Source organism: Athene cunicularia, assembly GCF_003259725.1.
Source record: "Athene cunicularia isolate RWA chromosome 7 unlocalized genomic scaffold, athCun1 chr7_part1, whole genome shotgun sequence".
Lineage (NCBI taxonomy): Eukaryota > Metazoa > Chordata > Aves > Strigiformes > Strigidae > Athene > Athene cunicularia.
Window position 1 is genome coordinate 30,819,914 of NW_020799107.1, and position 26,875 is coordinate 30,846,788.

Here is a 26,875-nt window from a genome sequence, read left to right on the forward strand (position 1 = left end):
TGCCGCGGTTACTTGTTGGAGGATGTTGGTCCCTGGGCCGGCGCTCGCTCTGGGAGCCGGGCGAGGGGGGAGCTGGTTGGTGGCCCTGGGAGCGCTCGGAGCCCTTCAGGCGGGGGTCTGGGCTGCCAAGTGTTGCAGGGGTGGGTTTTTCGGGTTTAGCCCCTCGGGTTAGCAGTAATTGTTCGCAAGCGTGCTGCGCTCACATTGGCTACCGCGGGTTCCCATTTAGACCTGCCTTTATGTTGTTTGGGGGGAAAATGTTGTATTAGTGTTGCATGTGATAGTGTTAGAAGAGGGTTGTTAATCTATTATGCTTTTTTTTTTTTTTTGCTGTCGCATGTTGGACAAATCTGCATGTGGATGTATCTAGCGTGCTATAATCCAAAGTGTAAGTAGAATCGAGAGCAAACTGTGTCACAGCCTGGTTTTTATAGTCTTTTTTAATAACATTTTAAAATGAGTTTTCAGCACTGAAGAAGGGTTTCACTTTATGGGCAAGACAGAATGAGACAGTAAAAGAAGTGAGGCGTAGCTGTTTCTTACCCTGAGTCTAAGAAGAATTCAGATTACTCACACTAAGAGATTTGCACAAATTCTAGTTATCATAATTAAGCCTACAGTAGAAGATACACGTTGCTGGATTTTTGTGATCTCTGTGGAAAGCTGGATTAGGAAGGTGATAGGAAAAAAACCCAAATGAGTGGTCTATACTTTGTTTAGGGTGCATTGTCAGATAACATAATCTACAAAAGTGCATGGAGTTCTGTTTTTAATTGTATTAATTTTTAATATTGATGTTCTTTTTTCCTTAGCATGCAATTAGAGAAATCTTGTGTGCCTAATGCAAAATAGCGATGTATTGTGTTTTTTTTCTCCTACAGTGTCTGACACTACTAGCCTTTTTGCATTGAGGCATTAAATTTCATTTTTCTTGTCTTGTCTCCTACAAGGAGTATTGTACTTGAGACTTGCTTTTTTGTTTTGCTTGTTTGAATACTAAGCAGAAGATGTGATCAAAACAATCCTACAGTGCAGTATTACTTGTGAATGTTAGATTAGGAATATGTATTTATTGTTGAAATGAAAGCAACAAAAATTAAGTTCTGAAATTATTTTTCAATGGTTTTATTCAAACAACTTGCTATTTCAGAAGAAAGAGATGGCAATGGAAATATGCTTTCTTCCACAGTCTTCCATTTGTTCATTACAAATTATATTATCGACAGGCAGCTAATATTGTTTGTTTTCCAGTAGATAGTGTGGTGTTGAGAATTTGAGTATTTTGTAGAAAATCTATAATTTATAGCTTGCATTCCTCAATTAAAAAAAAAATAAATAAAAAAAAAGCCCCCAATGGTAAAGATAATATAAGGACTTATATCTTTTTTAAATCTTGGAAGGTCGGAAATGTAGTACTTGTAACTGCATGCTCGCTATTGCTAGGTCACTTTTTATTTTCCAGAACTGTGAATTGCTATCAAGATGAACTACTACCTTTCTCAGGACTAAAAATGGGTTTGACTAAATACCAGTAATTTTAAGGTGTGTGCAGTGTACTGGGTTAGGTTTGTTAGCAGTTTTCCAGAAACTATTTGTTAGAGATTTGGACAGGCAAATTACTCAAATCTGTTGCAGTGGTCCTCTGATTATATTTTATTTTTTTGTGTGTATAGAGAGGAATAAAGAAAGAAATCCAAGGAGACAGATACTGCTCATACTTTCTGCATTCTTCTCTGAAGCGTAATTCTGTCTATGCTTTTTTTCCCTTCCTTTAACTTGTATTAAATTTTTTGTTTTACATTTCTTCTCATGTTTTGGTATATTTTCTTTACGTCATAGTCTTACTTCTTTCATGCTACTTGCTTAAAGTCTGTCTGTGAAACTGTTTCAAACTAGCTGTACATTCCAGGTGAAGTGCTTTAGGTGTAGCTCTGCATATGACACACAAATACTGTTTGTGTTTTATATAGTTGAAGGTGCTGTCAGTTTGCTCCACTAGCCTTGGTTAATTTAAGTTTGTACATCTTTGTATCACCATTTTCACACATTTGCTTCTCCCCAGCGAATTTGACTAAGAAATGTAGTGCCACATCTTTTTAAATAGGAAGATACATTTGAAGTTTCAAGGTACTGTATTCTAGGCTTTTAAAAATCATTGATACAGTTGCATTTTTTGGATTCTTTGGGGAAAAATGGGACTTTAAACAGTAGTTCATAAAGAGTGGGTGCTAAGATAATATTAATGGAGCAATATAAACTTTGAATTAGCTAAAATGCAGCATACATTCAATTTTAAAAAACGTATACACATATATATTGACCAGATTGTTCAGTTTTGGTGAGCTAGACCACTCTATGTTATAACATTTACTACCTGAGTGAAAATAGCAACTACATTGGGTGTCCTGATTAGTGGTAGCCAATGCATTTACTGTATAAGTGTATAGATTCTGAAATTTCCCGACATACTCTAATTCTTCTTATTTCATAGATATGAAGAGAGTTAAGCAATAGCCAGTAAATACACGAGTGTGACATCTAAGGAGCTTTCATAGAAGTGGTGGAGTATTCTGTAATCCTGGCACCACTAGGTTGGAAGGGCTGCAGGAGCATTGGGGTTTGGGAGCCCAGTTAAGCTTTTAGTGGCAGTTTTCCCATGTACATTCCACCTAGTAATGGCTAGATAGGAATGACCCAGGAGCTTTTGTTAGACACTGCATTCCAAATTGAGCCTTTTAGTAATGGAAAGATGAGTCGTTTGGCAATGCAAGACCTGAATAATAAGGTCATTCACAACCTACTCTTTAGGCTAAAAGATACTATGTGATTGCCTTAATATGGTGCTTACTCTGGATGATAGGTAGTGTCTATGCAAGCCTGTTAAAGTTGGTACTATGTTTCTTTAATGACTTTTCTTTGAGGTTTTGTGCTGTATTACAACGTTAAGAGATTTCTGAAAGCTGTATTGGGAACCTCTATTTCTAGGAGATCATAGATCAGCAACAGATTATGATTAAATATTGTTGGGGAAATTGTACTTTCAGCCTGGCTATAATCTTATTTAGATTTCATAACTTTTTGAAGGAGTGCTTTAGAGGAAATAATATCTGAAACCAGGTTTATGGAAGCTCAGCAGCCTTAATTAGGGAACAGCCTCCACTGCTACTCTAGCGCATAAGTTAATCTCCTAAAATTTAATGTATGTATTATGAGAATCCTGTCAACGTGTCATTTCATGATATGAACTCTTCTCCAATATATAGAATTAAGTTTCCAAGAATATTATATTTATTTATTGTAAGTTTGTATCCAGGTTGCTGAAGCGAACTGTAGATTGGAAGAGCATGGATATGGGAGGCTTAGTCATGGTTTCTTTTCTATTCTTTATCTTGGCTCTCTAGAAGGGAACTGGGCACTGTCCCTCTGCAGCCATTGATTTTTGCATAAACATTTATATACTAAATTGTGCACCTGTCTTTGTTCATCTGCTGCTAAGTTTTTCTGTTCTTTTATTTCTTTCCCAACATCACTTCTTGTTATTCTTTAATCTACAACTCAAAACTTTGTGTATAAAATGGGATTTTGTCCTTTATTAAACATGCCCAACGCTCTCCTCTACCCCCTCCCCCTGGTTTATTAGGAAGTTTATACTGCCATTTGTGAAAGGTCTTTGTCCAGCCATGCATAGAATGGTCTGAAGGCTGCTCAGGACAAACATCTTAAATATCATTAAAGCTATGGCTAAATAGCATAGCATACTTGGTTCTTCATTTTGAAAGCATGGTTTTGGATAACTTATGTTACCAGGTCAAAAAATAACCTCTACAAGGCATAAATGTAGAAGGTGTCGTTGTTGCTTCTGGTTTAACTAACCATTCTTAGCAAAGATCCAGTGTGCCACAATTGTCTTGAAGAAATATGTTTGCAGCTAGGTGAGGTGTAATAGCTTTTTGTTACATGTCCAACTAAACAATTTTACATTATGTTGAAGCAGGATATAGATACATGTGCTCCCTGCAAATATCTGCCTTTGTGAAAGAGGCCATCATACTGACATATCCTTTAGCTTTTTGTTCATACTCTCTATCACCCCCTCTGATCTGTTAAATGAGCTGTTATTGTGAGGAATTTCTGAACACTTTCAACTGTGTAAGATTTAGGTCTCTTAATCTATCAAATTGAAACGTGTATAGGGAGGCTCACAGGGGCAGTTTAACTGGCAGAAGGAGGAAATGGTGACTGGAAGTGAGATCAGTGACTTCTTTAGTACAGCTGAATCTAGAAAAGGCTGTTGGGGTGCAGCTGGTGAGTGAAGTTTGAACTAATTCGAGTGCTTCTGCCAACAGCAGATTGACGAGTGTTCTCACAGTCCTTTTTGATGTCAGAACTTTGGGCATAAAAATCTCCTGCTGGTGGTGAGTAGCTGGGAGCAGTTGCATCATTGACCAGCATGCTGGATCCAGAAGATTTTTTCCATCTGCTTTCATATTCTAAGTGAGCTCAGAAGAAAATCAGTATGTTCTTGTGGAGATACAGTAGGAGTTTTGAGAGGCATTAGAAAAATGTTGACCTTTATAACTTTTGCTTTCATAAAATGTTTAGGTTTTGTGCCCAAATGATGCAGTAGCAAAATTAATAAATCTGTTTATGGGAACTTCTTGTCCATGTTACCACAGTGTGATTTAGAGCATTTCGACAAAAGGTACAGTAAAAAGCGTGTTTCCTTTAAAGCATTGTAAATCCCTCAATCTTTTGGATGAGGAGCTACATTTCAGGTTCAATGTGCTCTGTAGGTGTTTAAAGAGTAGAACTTGCTGCCAGGATTAGATTTTTTTCTCCCTTTCTTTTATAATCTATTGAATCTATTCCATAACTTAAAGCAAGAACCGGATCCTTGCCAATTTCTGTCTTCCCTTAGAAGTAGCTTGACTGGTTAGCAAAGCTACATAGAATGTCAGTACCTAACTCAAAATAAAACTTGGCTTGTCTTTTTGAGTTGATGCATTCTTATCCTTCTTATACTTAGGAAGCCAGATTATTCCTGAACAAGAATTTTTGCCTCATGGGTTTCCAAGGGAAAAAATTAGGGAAATTGACTAATTTTCTTGTGTTAATGACTCTTGCATATATTTCAACTGTAGTGAAATGGATAATTGGATACTTATAGTATCTGCTGATAGCAGTTCTGCTGTTAGAATTGACAATAAGAAGTCTTTGTTTTTTACTCACAATGAAAATTACAAATGATTAGTCTCCTAGTTTAGGTGTTGTGGCTTCTTTTTTGTTTTAAAGTGCATCAAAGTGATCTTTAATGTATTGCAAATAATCTCTAAAAAGAATTCCATGTGTATATGTTTTGGTGCATATTGCATTATTGTTATGGAAAAATAAACTACTATTTGAAGTGTTTAAAGCTGCACCACAAGCCAGTGCCAGTATTGCTCTGAGGTGTCATCTTTGTGGTATGGACTGGGAGGAGGAAAAGGACATGCAAAGCTATTAAGTGACTTTATGGAGGCTGCCTTAGGAATACAGTGCCTTCTGGTTAGGCTTGTGGTCTAGTAAACGGCCATGAATCTTTTACACAAACTATTGTTTTAATTTATAAAAATGTCATGATTTTCATCCTAATAATACTTTGTGTGGTAACACAACACAGGTCCTGTTTCCCTCTCTGTTTTTAACTAATGGCATCTGGAGAGGAACACCTTTATGTGGACATCCTTGTTACTGGGAGAAGCGACTGAGTCCAAACTGAGCTTAATTAATAATGATTCAAGTACAGAAGTGCCTTCATCCAGTACAATAAGTAATACCATGTTTTGAGTAAGATTTCTGAGTTCTGAATAGTACCTTTAGACTAAATTCTTAAAGTACTAATACGAACAGAATATGACGTTACTGGGCTAACCCAATTATGGCAATATGTGATATTCCACCAGTTGGCTGTTCGTCATTAGGCATAATGACATCCCATTAGTTGCTACTTAAGCTTGTCTTGCTGACACTGTAAAGTTTAATTTGAAAAGCACAAAGACCAGTAGTCCTTGTTAAGACTTGCATATCAAAATAGTAGTGAAGGCTGTCCCAGCTCAGAGTACGATCAGCTTTTTATCTGGCCTTTTCTGTTGAAATATTGGACAATGTTAGAAACTGGATTTCTGTGTCTATCTTCCTTGGTCCATAGCAGTATGAAGACTTAAAATTGCAGTCTTCCATAAAGATGAGGAAATGTCAATGTGTAGGTGTTCTCTCAAAATCTCTTTCTCTTGTCCTGTCTTCTGATATACAATGAAATGTAGGCTAATTTTAAGCAGGAAACCGTTAAGCCCTTTTTTAACATGTGGAATAATTGGGGGTGTGAGACTTTGAAAAGATTTTTCAGCTCTGATCAGACAATGTGTGAATTCAAGCATGTTTTAGATCAGTGGTAACAATTCTAAAGCCTGTTGCTTGACTGAGATCAGTGGCCTGACGGGGTTCTCAATTGTCTGGTTAAATATCTTGTCTCCCTGAGCTGCTCCTGAAAGACAGCAGAGTCTCCTGTAGATGTGTCATATCTGCCTACACTAGATGTCTGTATCTGGGCAGCTGACTAGCTCTTGATATGACAAGAAAGTCCTCGCGTGTGAAGTCAACAGGCGTTCAACTTTAATACTGCTCATATCTTATTAACCTTGGTACTCTGATGTTTGTAGTATCAGTAGTTGTTTTCTGTATCCATATTTTCTTCATGTCTGCATTTACTGTGATTACATGGTTATAATGGCAGTGATTCTAAAACTCTTAAACTATGTTTGAATTCAGAATACTCATGTACTCTATATAGGTTAAATGTAGGCATGACTACTATAAGGCAGATGGATCCTCTCACGTGTTTGGTGGTATAAGATAGACTTCCGCAGAAGGTGTTGTAGGACATAAAAATGGTTTTAAACTATTATTTGAAATCTTTAGAAATAAAATACAAGTAGACTTTCTCCAGTTAATTTTAAGGAAAAATTCTTGCTGATCCTAAGAAGGCTTCTTACCAGACTAATTGAAAGTAAAGCTGGACGAACAAAAAAATTTCAATTGGTTCCTACTGAATCTGCGCCATCCAGGTACTCTGGTATTAAATAGCAGTAATTATCAGTAAAATAATGGGATGTTTGTAGACAAGAATGCAACTTAATGCACTATGCACTTGCATGATTGTTCCTGAAGACTGAAAGGAGAGACTCTGTGGGACATTTAGTCCAGTCCCTTCTTATTACAGGAGATAATTCTCTCATAACTGTGTCAAACTTAATATTAATTAAATTGCTAGCTGTCTTCTTTCCTGCTGAACAGCAGCTCTGAAATCTGGTTTTGTGATGTCGGGGCCTCCAGCCTGGCTGACTGTGGCAAACTTGTAGACATACAGTTTTGTGGCAACATTTTCCTCTAGCTTAAGTAGTTCTTCTACCCACCTGTTATCTCCTACAGCCACATGTGCCATCTAATAACGACCTGTCCTGTTCAGTCTGTGTTTTGACTAAGCTAGACAGTCTCTTTCAGTCTCTTCTTTAGCTATCTTGTTTTTAGAGTGAAGTTTTTACCAGAGCAAATACCACCTTCCATATAAGGTTTTACCAGGGCTTTGTTAGAATGGCTTTTATGCTTCTGTAGCTTTTCTGAGAATAACTAAATGGTAGGTACATCTTACTGCATTTCCATTTTTCAAGGCTACATTGCATTGTGAGTTTAGTCACAGAATCTGTACTGACTTTAGGATTGGTTAACTATTTATCTACCATCTTCTATTAGATGACTACTTCATTTAAGATTTTCTGTCATGGGTAACAGTACTGTTATCAGTATCTTTTAAGATCATCTTTTTGCCTCCGCTGGTGGTACTTCCCACATTTGTGATCCAAAGATGTTAGTATTATGAAGCAGGACTGAAATAAAACAAAGCTCCATTGTTTACTCCCTTGCCCGTTTTCCACTCACTGCCTTACTCATTTATCCCCTCTTTTAATCTACTCCTTTTTTTATAATAACTTTTGTCAGTAAATCTTCTAATTACTAAAATAATTTTTGTTTTTCTCCATTGTCTCTATCAATTTCCTGTATAATACCACATGTAATTCAGATAGATTAGGCCTACTGCTTTTGTTTTTCCTAAGAAATATTACTTTATTAAATAGAGCTGTTTGGCACAATCTCTGTTAAACATGTTTTTCTGTCAACTCATTTTCCATTGACTTTGGTGCCTTTGATTCATTCTTTCCTTTAAATTTTGTTCAAAAGCCAGGCATGTAGTTCTTTTTTTCCCTATGTTTAGTTCTGTGCTTGTCATTCTAACACCAAATGATACCATCATGTATTTTGTACTGTTGCAAAAAAAAAAAAAAAATCTCTGCTTTGGGACTTCTGATCTGATGAGTGTTCTTATAATTTTCTGTAGTTAGGGGGTATGCTGTCTTAAGCATTTGCATTGTGAATCTTGTTTTTCCTTTGTACTCTTCCAAATTCAATTTCAGATGTGCTATAGTGGTTTCCTTGTGTTCTTTTTCTGTTTATATGGAGAATGAAGTTTTTGTTAGCAAGTTCTGACTCAGGCTGGTAACTTGTGTTACTGACTTCCGAGGTTTACCTTTTGGTTGGTCGGTCTGTTTTGGTGCAGGGTATTTTTGTGGGTTTTTTGGTAAGTTGGTTTTTCAGTTTTTTGCTTCTCTGCATGTATTCATCCAGCTAAATTTGTGGTTACTGCTTTTAAGGGGCTCTCCTTCCTTTCCAGCCTTCTCCCTCAGGATATCTGTAGTGAGAGCAAGTTCCGTAGGTATTTAGAGAACATTCCTTAAGTGATCTACACACATAACATCGTCAAATACTACATGAAATTCATCAATATCTCTTCATATATATTACTGTAACTGTATATTGTATATCTGTGTAAGGAAATGATATATCAAGGACAGCCTGATTATCCTCAATTCCTGGGTTGTTGTGTAGCTTGAGGCTATATCAAAGTCCCTGTCATGGGTTGCCTATTAAGTTAAGCCTTTTGGTCAGAGAAATGCGGGATTCTAATGATTAATAGCTATTCTATTAATTATTAATAATCATTTGCTTGAATACTCTGACTATATAAGGATTGACTTATTCAGTGGTAGAGCAGTGTTAAAGTTTGCTGTGTCTTTAAACCATGTCCTTTTGTTGAAATTGTGTCCTTTCCAAACCCGTGTTTGGTATGGCAGAGAATGACTGTAGCACTGACCTCCTGGTCTGGTCGCACTTCCTGAGTGTGTTAGGCAAAGCATAATACATGTAAATAAATATCCTTAAAATGAGAAAAATCTGATTTCTAGCAAGATTTTCTTTCCTGTTCTCTTAAGCTTTCAAAACCTTTCTGCCCCCAAATTTGGGGTGTTTATGCCTGTTTTCATCTAGGAAAAGCTGCATTTGGTATTTGGTATTTGCATTTTGAGGGTGGGTTTTTATCTCCTGTCAAATTTGCAATGGCTTGGTCATGCAATCTTGGAGGTATTTTTGAAGAAAACAATGGCCCTTATATTTTACTTCCCTGAGGCCTTTATGCTTGTCTTTAAACTAGCTCTCCAGAAAACTTTTCAAATAAATTAATGACGTTTTAATGCTCTGTATTAATTTCTCATCTAAACTTTTATATGTAAGAGTTACAGAGATTCTTCAGAATATAAAATTACTGGTGGCAGTATTTGCCCCGTGTTCATTCTTTCTTTTAATTAAAAAAAAAAATATCCCTCACGCTATAAAAAATATCTTCATTAAGTTTACTTTTCCTTCCACCCTCCCCTCTAAAGAGAGATACAGTGTTTGATCCTGGTTTGGTCTTTAATGTGTAGTCTCTTGTTTTGGTGATTATACTATGAAAGAGAAGGATATGCCATCACAAAAAAATTGGTACTTAGTGTAAATGTTAGCATGGCTTCCTTGACTGAATCCTTTCTTACTTAAGAAGATTAAATATCTTTGAAAGGTATGAGTACCAAGGTGGCAGAAAATGATGCTCCATGGTTGTTGTTTTTCAGTCGGGGAAAGGCAGAATCAGCTCTCCGTCTCCCTTGTACTTGGGTCCAGACAGTTAAGCTGCTGTTCTGATGGTGATGTGCTTTCAGAAGTGTTCATTAGGAAGTAGCAGGATGCTGATTTTACTCTACTTTCCTTTGTTATCAGGATTTTCACTTTAGGGATACAAAATCATGCTGAACCAGCTGTTTGATGAGGTCATCATATTAGTGAGACAATTGTCTTCTGACCAGAAAGTTGAACAAAGGGATTTAGAAGACTCAACTGCAATGCAGGGAGCAACTCGACCCTGGATCTTAAACCCATTTAGACTGAAGCTGCTGCAGGGGACAGTAGCTCATTTATAAACAATGCAGGAAGACTAGCTGTAAGAATCAGATACTTCAGTCTTCAGTGAATTAGACTGTCTCCACTGAACATTCTTTTTGAATTGTGGATTCCACAGAAAACTGGTTTAGCTATAACCTAATTCAAGAAGCATTGTTGACATGGAAGTCTTTGCTGCTAAAACTTGACCAGATGTCAACTTATTGTTGCGAGATTTCACTGAATGAACTTCAGTTTAAAAACTAGTTCTAGCTGTCTGTGGGGTATTCAGATCTGTACAGCTGTCACACATGATGACAAGACAATTTAATGTGTAACTTGTTCCATGGCCTATCCTGAAATTAAAGTACATTAATTGAGAATCAGCTAAACTGGAACAGTAGCACTTAGTCAATCATAGAATCATTAAGGTTGGAAGAACTTTACGATCATTGAGTCCAACCATTAACCCAGGGCTGCAAGTCCACCACTAAACACTAAGTGTCACATCTACACGTCTTATAAATACCTCCAGGGATGGTGGCTCATCCACTTCCCTGGACTGCCTGTTCCAGTGCTTGATAACCCTTTCAGTGAAGAAATTTTCCCTAATATCCAGTCTAAACCTCCTCTGGCACAGCTTGAGGCTGTTTCCTCATGTTCTATCACTTGTATGTGGGATAAGAGACTGACATCCACCTCACTGCACCCTCCTTTCAGGTAGCAATAGAGAACAATAAGGTTTCCCCTCAGCCAGCCTCCTTTTCTCCAGACTAAACACCCCCTGTTCCGTCAGCCACTTCTCATAAAACTTGTGCTCTAGACCCTTCACTGGCCTCCTTGGTCTTCTTTGGGCACACTCCAGTACCTCAGTGTCTTACTTGTAGTGAGGGGCTTCATGGAGAATTGAGGACAATATAAAATAATTAGCCAACTTTTACTGTGTTTTTGCAACTTTTTTTGATAATGTCAGCTTTGTAGAACAGCTTTATAGTCCATAGTTATAAACATTAATATGCAGTCATGTTTTGGCATGTGAATTTATATCTCAATACATAGACTATCTCAATCTCCAGAAATTGGAAACTTTACTTAAAATAACTACAAATTTTACTATTTTATTGGTGCTTGAAACAGAGATTTGAGATTTGTGACAAAAAGCCCTAAAAGGTGGCACAGGTTTGGGGTTTTTTTGCATATCTCATTACAGCTTCTCAGTGAACACACATGGAGGAACAGTTCCATCCTAGAATAAGTTATAATAGTTATTTTCTGTCACATTCAGCAAAAGAAGGATGTTATAGCTGGCCTTGTCCAGATACTCAAATAATTGCTGACCAGCTAATCAGAGACTTTGTTGGAAAGCCAAATAAAGGAATTTGTTAGTTCTGAAATTTTAGTACTGCATTGACTTACCAGAGTTGAAAGTTTTAAATTAAGAAAATTTTTTCCAAGTCTTACTCCCATTGCGTTTTGAATGCAATAGTAGACTATCTCTTGACTGTGCATACAGCTTCCCCCACAGCATTTGGTATGGGGCAGAAATCCTGCTGTGGATGTGCATGATGATTAAGTGTGTCCAGTTCTTCTCAGTCCAGTCCTTACCTTGTAATTGCCAAGATTTGTTCCTGTCCCTCTGGAATTACTGTTGAATCAGTGCAAGGACAATCTTAGACAGAAAATTACATTTAGCTTTGAATTAGAAAAACTATTCTTTTAGATTATGTAACAGTATGCAAAATAACTGCTTGTGTCTCTTTATGCTAGAGCTGAGCGCCTTTTTTGTTCAGACTAGTGATCTTGTCTTACAAATCGTGTTAAAACAATAGAGATGCATGTTTAGAGCTCTAATAAATATTCTAGACAAGGTGTATAGTATTTCCATTTGTGGTGATGGAATAAGGCTGTTGCTTTTATAAATCTCACTATTCAGGAGTACATATGAATAATTCAGTCAGGAGGCTAAGATCTTCATATATTGCCACCTGCTCATTATTCAGAAATTCTTGTTACAGTCTGCTGTTGCCCTAGCAACATTCTGAAAATTAGTGTTGGATCTATTAAAAAGCTTTTGTTTATCTAGGAAAGCCCACTATCCAATCTGTATTATTGCAGGATGCATCTCAAGTGGTGACTCCAGGTCCCAGCCCTAGTTATTTAAAAAATAATCTCCTTTTATATGGCATTAATTAAAAATAATTATTTTTTCTTTTTTTTTTTTTACCAAGTCACAGATATTAAATATGCTGATTTTTCCTTAAAGTTCCTGTAGGGTCTGGTAATCTCATTATATTATCTGAGATGAGATGCTTGACTGTACAGATATGTCAGAAAGTAAAAATCACATGTTGACTCCTGGTGTTCTCAGGATGCCTCTCTGTGTCTCCTACTCATCTCTCTCCTCTCTTCTTTCTCCCTCCCCCTGTTGACTTAGACATGAGAAGTCAGATCTTGTTTAACCTTAAACACTCTGGGATTTAAAAAGATCTGTCTTTGTGCTTATGAAGTTGACATTAGCCAAATTTGGGGTGGGAGTAGGTGTAGTGTTAACAAAGTCCTTGAAACCGTGAATGCCACAGCTAACAAAAGTCTCTCACAACTTCAGCTCTCGCTGTTTTAGGTTGAACATAATTATCTCGCAAGATATACCGACACCACTTATTTTTAGAACAAAATCAAGGGGTAAAGCTGATAGTCTGGATGATTTTTTTTCCCAGAGAGAAAAATAAATTGAAAAACAAGGTAAAAAATATCCAACTTCCCAAATCCTCTCCATTGTCATGAAGCAAGAGAAAAGCCGCAACCCTTTCCGTAGCCCCTCTTTTATAAGCTGTTCAGATCCTCCTTCCATGTTGTGTTGTCATTTGTTTGGTTCAACCCTACAGTTACCTTCCACTTATACAGGAAGGAATAAGAGTAACACATACCTCCTTTGAGGAAACTTATAACTCTTGTCTTACTTGACCTGTTGATTTTTCTGATTCTGCGTTCTGGAGAGTGATAAAGACTTTTACTAGATTAGCAAGCTCTAGTGAAACTTCACTCCAGAAAAATACTGACTTGTCCAGACTCTTATGTCTCCCTTGGTTTAAACTAATGCATTCCTTAGTCTTTTGCCACTGAAGTACTTGAGGACTGGAACTGATGAGGTGAGAGGTTTTGTGATTTCTTAGGGGTCTGCTTTGTGCTTGTTTCACGACCTGGAAACATGCTGGCAGCCATTGCTACCAGTTTGTGATGTTTTAAGAGTATATGGAACTATAGAGAGAACACAGAATGAAAGGGTTCCTGATAAAACACAGGATTTCCAGAAGGCTGGAGTAATACTGTTATTTTCAAGAACTATCTGATTTTGGCTTATAGTGATCTTAAGGGTGTTTAGGCACCTGATAACTAGTGACGTATAGAGAATGTTAAGTTGTGGGGAAGGACAAGGATCAACTGAAGTGAGAAATTAGGGATTACAACTGAATATTGCTCATAATGATTCCATCTGAAGCCTCCCCATTTTCTGTCTTGCTTTTAGGCACCTGGGCTGAAGCCCTGTTCCCATGTTCAGAGTTGTTTAGAATTCTTTGGGAACATAACAGTTTGTTGTGCTACCCAAACATGGAATTTTACAAACATGAGAGAAAGCTTATTGTCTGGGATTTTGTTATTTCAGGGGTAGGTGTTGTTATTTAGGAACTTCTATTTCAACTGTCCTTTTGCAGAAAATAACTCTGCTTCAGCAAAACTAATTTCTTACAGTTCTCTATTCTCATTTATGTGTTCACTAAACTGCTGGTCATGTGACTTTTTCTGGAATATACAAAAGCAGCTTTACTGGTTGCTCAATAGTGTCTTTACCAAAAAAAAAAAAAAAAAATTATTTCATACCCCCTAAACATTCCTCTTCCCTACCTAGTGTGACAGGTCTGTATGAATTGCTTGTGGATTTTGGACAGCATGACTTCAAAATTTTAAAGAATTATTATTTGCATATCCAGTACCTTGTGGAGACCAGGTTTTGTTGTGAAACAAAAAAAATCATTGGGAGAAAAATTTATCCAGTGAGGCAATGCAAGTTTGTTCTTAGTGTTGGTACTTAAAGCAAATACTGTGATTTTAAAAATTTTCTGTTCAGTATCTGGGATCTTCATATGCCTGGCCTACTATGTCTGTCCACTTACTGGGTTGCTTATGGGGAAGCCCAGAGGCAATTTATCAGAGACTTTATTTTTTGTTTGGACTGTTGCTTTTTCATTAAAAAAAGACAAACACAGCAAGCCTCATGCGGCTGAAAGGATATTACAGCTTTTGCTTTCAGGCAGTTAGGATGACCTTATACTCCAAGCTGCGAGTAGCTTAATTTTCTGCTTAGCTAATGGCATTTGGATGAGACTGTATGAAAGCAGAATGTCTAGAACAGTCTGAATTTAAACTACATTCAGGAAAAAATGTCAAGGTATGAATGCAAAACTAGACATAATGTGTTCGTTAGGTTTGCATGAATTTATCATTTTGAGACTAAATTTACAACTCCTTTAATTTTTTTTCCTTTAATTTTATTGACAGTGAAGTAGGTTAGCTAGGTCATTTGTGGAGAAAATTTGAAGATCTTGAAAGGGTTATAGACTTGTTTTTTAGAAGTAACAGTGAATGAGTGTGCTCAGTAATAGGAACAGCTGAGGGTGGTAGGACAGATTAGTGATAAAACATGTATATGACAAAGGTAATTGATTTTTAGTCTGGCTTTGTGATATATTCACTCCTTTGTTTAGCATGAGGCATTTCTCAGTTGTTTGCTTAAACTGCAGAAGCCATACTTTGTTTAGTTTATTAAGCGGCAATATTTTCTCTAGATCTCAAAAATCAACGTGTGGTTGAATGTAATCCTAGAAATTCTTAATTCAGATTATGGAAATCGACTAGAGCTGTTGCTGGTAGTCTTTCTTTTCTGCTTCTTGTGTAACAGTTACCTAGCTGTCAGAAAATTAGAAATGTGACCTCTTAAAATGTTTCCTAATGTGAAAAGAAAAAGGTTCAGGGTGCTTTTGAGGATTCTTTTGCATCGCTAAGCATAACTTTAAGGACCCTTAATTAATGAAGTGAATGACTTCCTCAGTAACTGTAGGATCATCTTCTACTAGAATTTGCTTTCTGCTAAGTCTTCCTCACTCCTTGAAATAAGCAAGTTGCCTGATTCAAGAGGGGAAGAATTGGACGGAATATGTATTTTTTTTTCAGCTGCTTCTTTACCTGGTCCCCAAAACATCCCTTCCACATTCTTAGTAATACCTTTTATTAACTTTGAGAGATGCCAGGTTTTGATTGGGTTTTTTTCTTTGAAAAGTCTAGTCATGTAAATGATACTTTTATTTAATTATTTTGAATTTCTGTATGTTGCATAACTCCAAAAGTTTACTTATACCCATATATATTTTTGATATTTTTCTAGTAGATTGTTATAGTGAGTTCTTATAAAGAGATTTTTAGTCTTGAAGTCTGTGAATGCTAGAAATATATTTTCAGCTTGTTTTTGATACTGTTACTCTAGACTTTTTAATTAAGTTAGTCTTTCATCAGCAATCAATCCTACAGATGGGCCAACCAGACAGATAACTTGCTCATTTGGTATCCATTGTCCAGAAGGCATTTGAAACATAATTGCTTTTAGCCTTTAAGACTATCTTTGCATAATCAGTGGTTTGGTATTGTTTAAATTTCAGTCTTTAACTTAAAGTCTGCTGTATTTAGACCTGGACAACAGTTTGTAATTATCTAGTAGCCATAGCTAATTGGTGACTAGTTTCTAAACTGCAGTAAAATTGTTTCATTTATGCTAGTAAGAATGAGAATATATTTCACTTCTTGGAACAAATTGAAACCTCCAGAGAAAGATGTTTATTTTAGCTTCATCACTATGCTGTCTAAACTGTGCTTATGGTGCAAAGGAATTAAATTGTAATGCTTGAGGGTTTCTTGGCGGTGAGGGGTTTTTATCAGGAGATTATATGAACTAAATACAGAATAGGCTTTCATGACCAGTCTGAAGTTATGTAATTCCTCTAAGGGTAGAGATAAAGATATTTCTGTTATCACATGTTTAAGACTTATTAGCAGTTCAGAAGAGACAAACTCGAAATCAGTCAAGTGGATGGATCTGTGTGATTGGAAGATGGCTTCATGTGGTACTTCTGTTAAGTTCATGTAGATAAGCCAAACATTACTTAACACTGTTAAGTGTCGCCCTTGCTCATGTATCTGAGAAAAAGTGCTTCATTTCCTTTAGGTTTTTAGATAAACTTCGTTTTGGAGTTGTGCTAAGTAGTTTACTTAATCAAGTATCCCGTTCTAGTCTTTTTTAAGCTTTTTGTTTCTCAAGCTTTTTCTTGGATGTCTTTTCGTTGGTCCAAGCTTGCTTTTTAGTTTGTTCTTTATGAGTCTTCAAATAACTAAATTCCTTTCTTTTCCTTTATTCTTTCTTCTAAAAGGAAAGGCTGTTGTTAGTTAGAACATTTCAGTTTGTTAGCTGTATGGGCCAGGAGTTTGTGTTTTGCCTTTTCTGCCCTGAAAATGCACAATCCTGTAAATCTTACTGTGAGTTGTTTTGGGGAAATGTAGGGCCCTTGTGCCTCAAGTGATTGGATGTTGCAGAGTCAGTAACACCTGCTTCCCAAGTATATCCTGTATAACAGAGAATGCTACTTTTCTGCATTTTAAATCAGTTGGGATTTCTGTCTATGTCAATATTCCTGTTCAAGTTTTAAAGAAAATTTCATTCAGGGCAGTCCAGTCTCCTCTACTCTGTGAGTCAGATGCTGGTTTGGAGGCACTTCAGTGGTGCACTTTGACCACTTACTGAGTTGTGTCATTTTGTTAGGAGTTGAAAAAAAAAAAAGTGAAGATACTAATTTCCACAATCACTACTTCTTATTGAGGTTTTCAGTACGACTATCATAGAGGGTATTGTTTTGTCAGGAAAATGGTTTTGAAGTGGCTATGGCTGTGTTGCATATCTTCACTTTTTTGTTTTTTTTTCCGCAAGCCTAGCTAATCTTTCCCCTGAGCATCTGATTGCTTTTTAGATTGTTTTTATGTATCTCTTGAATATCTGTCTTGTATGCTTAATACGTGGTATTGGCTTGAAATTTAAATTTAATTGAAACTTTATATTTGCATATCTGTTTCTGAGCTTATAATGCCCATTCTATTAGATAGCATTTTGGCAAATGTAATTGTGTGTGTTTGATAACGGAGGTACGATTTATGCATGTTCCGAGTTGAAGTTCAACTAAGGGTTGCTGATAAAATTGTAAACTAGCCCTGAGTGCTCCAACTTGTTTCCAGGATACATGTTTTTACTTATCTTAAGCACATTAATTGTGTCTTTTCTCATTTAAGAGCAACTTTAAGGCATTATTTTTACGATATTCAGTTCAAATTCTTTTCCTAATTCACATACATTACTATGTTACTTCTTTGTTCATTTGCACAGTTGCATTTGGCATGATCTCTGTACAAAGGCGTTCATAGAGCTGTAGACACAACATCACATGAGCATTTTTACAGTACATTTCCTAGGCAGGAATATTTCAGGTAATATTTTCCTGTCAAAATCCTCTTTTCCTTTTTCATATTAAGCACAGAAGCCCTGAAGACTATCTTAATATTAAGTTAAAAATTATTTCTCATCTCTTAAGGAAAACTTTTGTTGTTGTAGGCAGTGGTGGTTTTCCTGGGGTTTCAGTTTAGTGGCTGTAAAGAAAGCTTCCATGTGAAGGGATTGAAAGATTCATCTAATGGTAATTATGTAAAAACTAGACCCACATTTTAGTATCTTCTACCTTAGATTTCCTCTTTTCTTCTTTTCCTTCCCCACATTTTATAAGTCTTTTCCCATTTCCCATTTAGTGAAATCTACCATGAGAACCCCCACCTTCCTGCACCAGTCTATATGGAACAGCACAACTGAAAGGAAGTTAACAACCTGATGGGAAGACTGTGCAGACTTTAGAAAGGATTCAAATCCTCTCTTGCTACAACTATGGAGTAGAAAAAATCCTAAATCTTTGTAGTGTGCACTTAATTAATGTGACTGTTAACACCTCCGTACACCCATTTCAAAACAAGAGAAAAAAAACCGTGTTTTTTATCTCCCCTTTTGTATTAGTTTGCATTCATAACATAATATGCAGGAGGCGCCTTTTAGTGGAGTGCAGCTTGTGAAAGCTTAGTGCAGAAAGTTTCATTGAAGACAGTACTGTCAAATTTTACTAATAGCTTCATAGTATGCCTTTGACATTTTCATTTCTGTTTAAAATTCTGCAGTTTTAAAGATGCAGACAATTTTATTACGTTGATTCCTCATATAAATTTTTTCACTTGACCATATGTCTTAACTATCTATGCTTTTACTCAAAAGAGCATCTGGTAATGATGGTAGTTAACAGACTTAATTGGCCATGGGTACAAAATGCAGGTATCTTATCTGTGGGTTGGTGGTTTGATTGTTTTTTAAAGAATATTATAAAATATTCTTCTCTTGAAGATTACAATTTATAGAGCTCTATTGCAGAAATAGAATCTCTGAAGTGTTAAGATGAAGGTTATTCCATAGTTCTGACACACGTTTGAAGTTATGAGAGGAGCCTGTAGTGCTAGTGCATATACAGTATAACAGTATATACCAGCCTGCTTTGTTCTTATCTTACAGCTTCACCTCTTTCCATATATATATATATATATATATGTGTGTGTGTGTGTATATATATGTATATATATATATGTGTGTGTATATATATATGTGTATATATATATATATATATATATCTATATGTGTATATATATATGTATATATATATTTAATAGCATTTTCCTCTGATCTCTAATTAGATATGTGGTCTATTCTTTTCCAGGAGGGAAAGGTATTAGAGATTCTCTTCTACTGGAAATAGAAACAGTGAACTCCTGGAAAAAATGAATGCTATGTAATAGAACCTAGACATCTAGAAGGTGGGGATCATGGGGAAGTGCCTAATGGAATTCCTTGGAGACTTCTTTAAGCTTCTGCTGAAGGATAATCTTCTAGTTGGGGGGGGGGACGGGACATGACAGGACATAATGACTGCTATTCCCATTTTTAATCCGTTAGAGCTGATGGATAAATTTCTGTAGGGGAGGAAAAAAAGTTATGCTTTGCTTATGAGAAAGTAAATGCAAACCAATCTATCCTCTCCTGTAGGATGCCTGTCTCCAGGATATGAGCTACAGAGGCTAATAAAAGCAGAAAAGGAAGCATTTGATATGTTCATGATGCTTTATAATGTGTGGGTGGTGTTAATTTTCCTAAAACTCAAAATTTTCTGAGGGGCAGTGCAGAGTATAACAGTAGTTTATTGCCCAGTTCTTTTTTCACTTGGGTGCTGCTTTATGTTTGGGGTTCACTGCACCTTGATGCTGATCTTGCTGATTAAAAAAATACTCCGAGTTTGTCTGCTGTGATGTGAATGCCAAATCTGACTGTAACTGCAGTTAGATACACGCATGCACACAGACGTGTTTTCCTAGTGTTGTGTAAGGGGATTATTTAAAGTATTATTCTGACATTAATGTAATCTGTATATTGTGTCCAAAAATTAAAGACTATTCTCTTTGGCAGCATTTAGAGTACAGACTCTGCAATGAATGGCTTGTGCACATCGTTGTTCACCTATATGGAATTCATGACATGATTTAAAAAAACGAAACAAAAGACCCAAATTATCTTCTATAACATCCTGCCAAAGAAGCCTTCACCATGATGAATAATGCTCCCATTGCAGGCCAAATGAGAGAGAAAAGGTGAAACCTCTGAAAATATCCAGGGCCTCCCAGAACTATGCCTTTTGCATGTATTTTCTTAGAGTTGTTATAGACTTGTCTGTTGGGACCTAATTGGGCATGTTGATGGGGCAACACCTGTGAGATTGTGCAGCGTTATCTAGATCAAAAGAATTGTTGTCTGCGTACCTGAAGCCATAGCCTGGGGTAGAACAGCAGAAATAGCTGGCTTGTGATCTAAGGAGGTAACTGTTGAGTAGTAGGGGTAGCCAGCAGTTACATTGGACTCACCATGCACAAGAAAAATACAGATATTCCAAGAGCAGCTATTTTCAGCTAAAGGAAAAAGGCTTCCTTTTTTTGTTTTCTCATATGATCTTACCTGGTCAGGGATGACAGCTGAGATGCACGGAGTGTGTGCCACTGCCATTTGCAGCCAGTAGGAGTCGAGACTTCAACAATGCAGCACAGAGGTAGCAGAAAAGGGGAATAATGGGCATAGAGAGATTTAGACCTGTCACAGACTGCATCAGTCTCAATACCAATAGATATTTTAATATATTTTTTGTTTATAAAAATGTCTTTTGGTATTGAGACTGTTGCAATCTGTGACAGGTCTAATCTTCCTATGGTTGGCTTTTGTTATTGTTTTCTATGCTTGTTACATTACAGAAATGTCTGTTTGTGTATGTATATATGTGTGTTTATATATATATATATATTTATATATATATATATATATATATATATATATATATATATACATACATACTTTTTTTAACCTTGTCACTTAAAAATATAGGGTCATGATCTCCTGTTAGCCAGGAATTATAGCCTCCCAAGATTGCACCTCCCCTCTCTGGAAGCCCCCACATTAAAAATACTGCTCCATTTGCCTTCCAGCCTTACTTGGTATGCAGGATCCTTCAGAGTGGTGGCTAGAGAAGCGCAGAAGGGGGATTATCATTCTGCAGTAGTACTACTGAGCACTGGGGTAATGCTACAGATGGGGTAGTGATAGCAGTTTCTCATAGGCAGGAAAATTATAGGTCTGGATACTGATTTTGGAAGTATGATAATTCACATGTCATAACTGCCTTTTTTGTTGTTGTTGTTGTTTTCTACCACTCTCTTCAGAAAATATTTTTCTTCCATATTTGGGTTCTCATAGTGGTTATATGCCAGTCCAGAAAATTATCATGGCATTTATGCTGCCGATGACAACTGCGTTTATCTGCTGGCACTGTGAACTAACTTGCTGGTATTTTTTTTAAGTTATGTTCACAAGGCCAGACTGAAGAAATAAAAATGTTTAGGAAGAAAATTAGTATCTTTACCGTACAAGTGGATTTTGTCCTATTTCTGTGTCACATTGAAATTTCTTTGAGTATGGTATAAATTTTAATTTTGAGAGTAGACTGACTGTTAATGGGGAAGTGATTAAAATCTGTACAGCCATTTTATAGAACATTCACAGCCTCAGAAGGCTTTTGCATCAGTTCTTGTGAATTGAGGAGTTCAGCGTAGGCTCTGTGCATCATGGTGACTGGCTGGGTGTCACTGACAGCACGGTGCCCAGCTGTTGATTTTCTGTCGTCTCAGAGGCTTCAGCAAGTGCCTCAACAGACCGTTTCAGTGCGGACCTACGGACGCCAAGCGATCAGTTAAGCGTGTCTGTGCAGTCCGCTCTCTAAAGCAGAGCCTTGTATGAGATATTATGGAAAGCACGTCTTCAGTAACTGCATAATGAAGCAAAATGCCAATATGACACAGGTATGTGAGTTCTGAAATAAGGTATTTAAACAGTGTCTGAAAGGAGAAGAATAAAATGTCTGTAGACAAATTGCGTTTGCATTTGATTTTCCTTTTTTTTTTTTTTTCACAAAAGCCTTTTTATAGGCCTAATTGATTAGCGGAGAATATCAGCATCCCTAAATCTCTCCTTTCTTTAAACATGGACTTTAAAAAGACTTTTTCTTGTATCATCTCATTTAATAATGGCATGCTTGCTAGTTCTTATTTACTGTATATTCTACCTGTGCTAGGATTGGAGAACTGTTATAAATATCTTCACTGAAGGAAGGTGGCAAAAGTGGGAGAGATATTTTTTTTTAGAGTGTTCCTGTTACCTCCATTCTAATGAGGAACTATAATTAAGATCAGATCTTTTTCTGAAGATAAGTTTTGAACTGAAAAACAGACTCCAAATCAATATAGGAAGACTGTTTACAGTAGGCTACATAAAAAAATCGTTTTCTCCTATGCAGGATATTGATGACTCTCTTTTCTGTTGTGGACCAGATCTCCTTTTGTTGAGATAACAGGTATTTTTGGGTGGCTATTAGAAATCATGACACTTAATTCCGTGAAGATCAGTCGTCATTAAAAAAATTTTTTTTTTTTTCAAGCTTCTGCACTATCGAAGCAGACATCAAAACTGCTGTGGCTTTGTTATAAACCGAGGGAAGCATACAGTCTCCTAAAGGATTAATGTTTGTTAGGTAGACAGTTTTAAAGTTCTGATTTGTTGTTACATGATTTTTATAATCAACAAATTTTTAAGCCACCAAATGATGTATGTATTTATCATGTTGATGTGATGTAGTATTTTGTGAAGCTATGGAAACAATATTTAGGTGAGAGTATTGATAGTGCCCCATGGAAAGTTTTGTAACATTTCTTATTTGGTGTGTTTTATCTTTATCTTACTTTATGCAGGGAGATACCATAATGGTATGGCAATTCACCAAGTTAGTGATTCTTTTTATAAGGGGGAAAGAAAGTCCCTGTTGTATTTTAAGCTTTGGCTTCATAACTTTTTTTTTTTAAACTAAGCCTCTTTTATAATCTTGAGTATCTAGGGCCCTAAACAGAATCTTTAATCTGGTCTGATAACTATGAGTCTGTTTCTGCCATCCGCAGTTGAAATCTCTGTCTTAGAGACCCTTTTTTTTCTGTTGCTGTTGATGGAAATACGGAAAGAAAAATGTAAACTTTTGTATATATTCTAAGAATACAACTTGATTTCTGTATAAAAAACTGTTAGTTGCAGTGTGCAGTTCTGGATGCTGTTTTCTAAATGAAGTGAAGATTTGTATCCTTTAAGAAAGCTGCTATTTGGCGAATATCCACTGAAAATAGCCACAAGCAATGCTTCAGTTCATTTACTTAAAATAACTGCGGGGAAAAAAAACAAACTTTGACTATTTTGATGTTTTAATTTGCTACTGTATCTTCTGAGGGCATGTACATGGCATGTACTTTATTCAATGTTATGTGTTCTCTGCATGTACTTGTATTTGCTGAGTGTTTTCTGTTGAGTGTTTTGATTAGCAAGATGATTTTTTTTTTTACTGCATCTGAACTGCAAATATTTATGTACTCTTCTATCTTGTTTCTACTATACTAATACAACTACTGAACTGAAGAGACTCTTGAAGATGCCTTTGGTTAGTTTACAGTTTGGTAATCCAAAACAAGTTTTTCATTAAAAAAAAAAAAAAAGTTAAAACAATCTTAAATAGCTCAGGCTATACTTCATTGTGCTATAAAACTTCTAGGACATTTAGTAAGCATTGATAACAGCATGAAGAGAAAAACAGGGTTTTTTTCACAAGCTGATAATTTTATTTCCAACACAGAGAGGAAAAGCATGTTGTGACCTTTTCTATTCCATTTTAAGGCCTTAAAGCTAGAAATCTAGCTTCAGGGAATGATCTAATAACAGGCGATTCTTTATCAGGTTTTAGGAGTTGTTTTTAATAAGACAATGGACTATTTCTATTTAATAGTTTAAAACAGGGTAAATGCTTTGGGTTTGGGTTCTTGATCTGAATGACTTTATGACCTAAAGGTATTAAATAGATACACAACAGTATTATATGGTGATGCAGAGTTTTGTGCTATGTGGTGTCAGAGTGTCTTTTGTGAAATGTTGGAGTCTTTCTAAATATGAGTGAAAATTTTATGGAGTATTATGCAAGATAACAAAAGGAGCTGATAAAGGCTGATGGATGAGCATGCACTATAAATAAAATAAGGATAGAATGGAAAGAGTTGGGTATTGCTTGAAGTTGGGGGAGGGTGCTGGTGTGGGGACATGAACACAGCACTGTACGGACACCTGCCATAGAGCTCCCAGAGTAGAAATGGCTTAAGAGACAGGAGGAGTTTTTCTGCTGTCCATTAGGTTTCTCTGAATGATGTAAGCTAAGCCAACAAAATCTTCTGTCAGCATAGTTGTTTCTACAGAGCTTTTGCTGGTACAGCAATGTCATGTGAGAAGGGCATTCATTTTTTGCCTCCCAAGCCAACAGAACTATGCTAGCAAAAACTAAAGACATGTCATGTTGTATTTCATAACTGTTTCTAAATAGTTCTTTCCTTATGCCTTTAGACAGACATGGTTTTTGGAGGAGGAGGGACTTAGCCATTCAACATATATATTTTCCATTAACCTAATGCTTGGCTATTTCTGAGGTATATAATTTTTGAAAGGTTACTGCTATAATAGTGTTCAGGCTGAAATGGCTTTTGTCTTCCAACATTCGTTACCCTGTGCAGATGCTTGCCAGTGAGACAGTGATACAAAAAATAGCTTTTAGTTAACTGTTGTGAAGTCTGTTTCAAAAATTATTTTCTTTCCCTCTCTCTTCAGAAAAAAAAAAAAGTGAGAACAGATCCTAATGGAGCTACAACTTTAAATAGCATATAAACCATTTAAGATTATTTGAGTTACCCTAATGAGAGTGGACTAGTTGTGTTTTATAACAATATGCATATGCTAGCCAAATTGGTTTTCATCCAACAGATTGTTCAGTGCTAGAACTGTAATTTCACTGGAAACCCTGCATCTGTTGATACATGGGGATTGGACATTCCTGGTCTATCAGGAGGACTTGCATTGTTCTTCATGTTGTGTAGTTCTCCTAGTCAAAAAAAGGATTCTAGTGGGGTGTTTTCCTTAGGTGGCATCCTAGTACACCAGTCCTTCCCTTTTCCTAAAATGGTTATATTATCTGCATTTATTTTCTTTTTAATTAAAAGTGCATATTTTGGCACTAAAGAAAAATACCTGAGGCCTGCTATTTTTAATAGTAAACTGGAAGTATCTTAGCAGAACCCTTTGTCATGTGACGTTGCAGCAGGGGCTACATCTGGAGGACTGTTTCAACTGCCATGAGGAACCAAAGTTGTTTACTTTCTTTGTTGTACTTTGCTCTGATTGTTCATATCCTAAAAGTCCAAAGTGAAGTCCCAGAAGAGAACTAATAAGAGAGTGACAGTGCTCTATGGAGTGGCTGACCCTCCTGAGGAGCCTGTGCTCCAGGTTACTCTGAAGAAGCCTGTTACAGTGCCAGTGTTTTGTCAACCTCTCAGTGTACATTTAAAGTTTTCTAGGACAGAGTTTTTGAGTTTATGGCTAACAAATGCCAACAACAAACTCCTGCTGATCTCCATAATACTGTATATAATTTATATACATATAAAAAAAAAAACTTTAATACTGTGGTTTTTTATCAATATGTAAAGATTGCTCTAGGCTTGCTGGTTGTTAAATTTCTCCTGAAGGAGTTATCTTGTTATTCTTTGTCGCTGTTGGCTGAGCATTTCTATTGCATTCAGTAGTGGACTCGCAGAAGGTGAGGCAGGGTTTAAAGACCCTTAGATTATTGCTCAGAAATTGAAATATAAAAAAGGGAGAGGAATAGTTAAAAATAATATATCTTGGCTTCTCACATGCCTGTTACTGTGAAAGGTGTCCTCTTTAAAAGCCTGTCTGCTCTCTTTTGAGCAATGGTAATGTCCTAGCTTATATCCTGAGTGTGACAAAGGGGCACTATATTGTTTTAAATTGTTTGAGAGATTGTAGTACTCAAAACTTCTCTGTAAAGAAGAGGAGATCTTTATGCATAGTGGGCTACAAGACTAAGGGCAAATTTCAGTTTTTATTTCTGATACGCAGCATTAGTCTTGTGCAAATAATACAGTGCTGGTAACCTGTACCTGTCTGAAGTGCATGTAGGTTTGAAGTAGTTGTTTGACAGATACGTTCTGGTGAGTCTTGCTGCTGTGCTTTAAGGTAACATCTCCTTCTGTCTTCCCTTTCTCTCTCAAGACTATTGACTTTGCACCAGAGTCAGTGGATGGGTAGGTGCTATGATGGTGCCTTGGTCACACAAGTGCAAAGCCCCATGTCTTGGTGTGTGCAGTCAGTGAAGGTCTGTGTGAGCTTAGACGCCAGGCCCAGCTGCAGTGGTTGAGCTGTAAACAGCGTTCTCTTCTGCCAACTTCTGTTGTAGTAGTAGTACCTCTGATAGAGGGACAGGACAGATAAATAAGAGAACAGATTACTTTGGGTAAACAGTGCAGGAAGATGAACTAAAGCATAGCTATGAGAGTCTTTTATTGGGTTCACAATTCTGAATTTCCTTTGGAGGGAGTTCTTTAAACAAAGTCTGCAAATGTCTTCTGGTAAATTTGGTGCTATTTCTGTCCAGTTAATTTTATAATGATGTCTATACTCAGTTGTAGAACCTAGTTTTCATAGACACTGGGACACGTTCAGTCCTTAATTTTGGAAGAGGTAGAGTAACTGCACATCATGCTTTTGTATTCCAATTTATCATCATACTGTTCCTTTGAAAATCTGATTACTTAATAGGCTGGTAATTTGAATCAAATAAAAAGTATCTGCTAATGAAGTAAATACATTAATAACTGAATGCTA

At 36.5% G+C, this 26,875-nt stretch overlaps 1 protein-coding gene across 11 annotated transcripts in view; it reads left to right on the top strand.

The window, feature by feature from the left end:
- Window positions 1-100: 100 nt before the first annotated feature.
- Window positions 101-26,875, top strand: part of R3HDM1 (R3H domain containing 1) — an 86,598-nt gene continuing 59,823 nt past the window's right edge. For 4 of the 11 annotated variants that reach the window (XM_026853147.1, XM_026853151.1, XM_026853146.1 and 1 more), the window contains exon 1: window positions 102-388. The gene's annotated coding sequence lies outside the window, so the exon portion shown is untranslated. Of the gene's footprint in view, window positions 389-26,875 lie in introns of all 11 variants that reach the window. The other 7 variants (XM_026853150.1, XM_026853145.1, XM_026853148.1 and 4 more) reach the window with 4 other exon arrangements.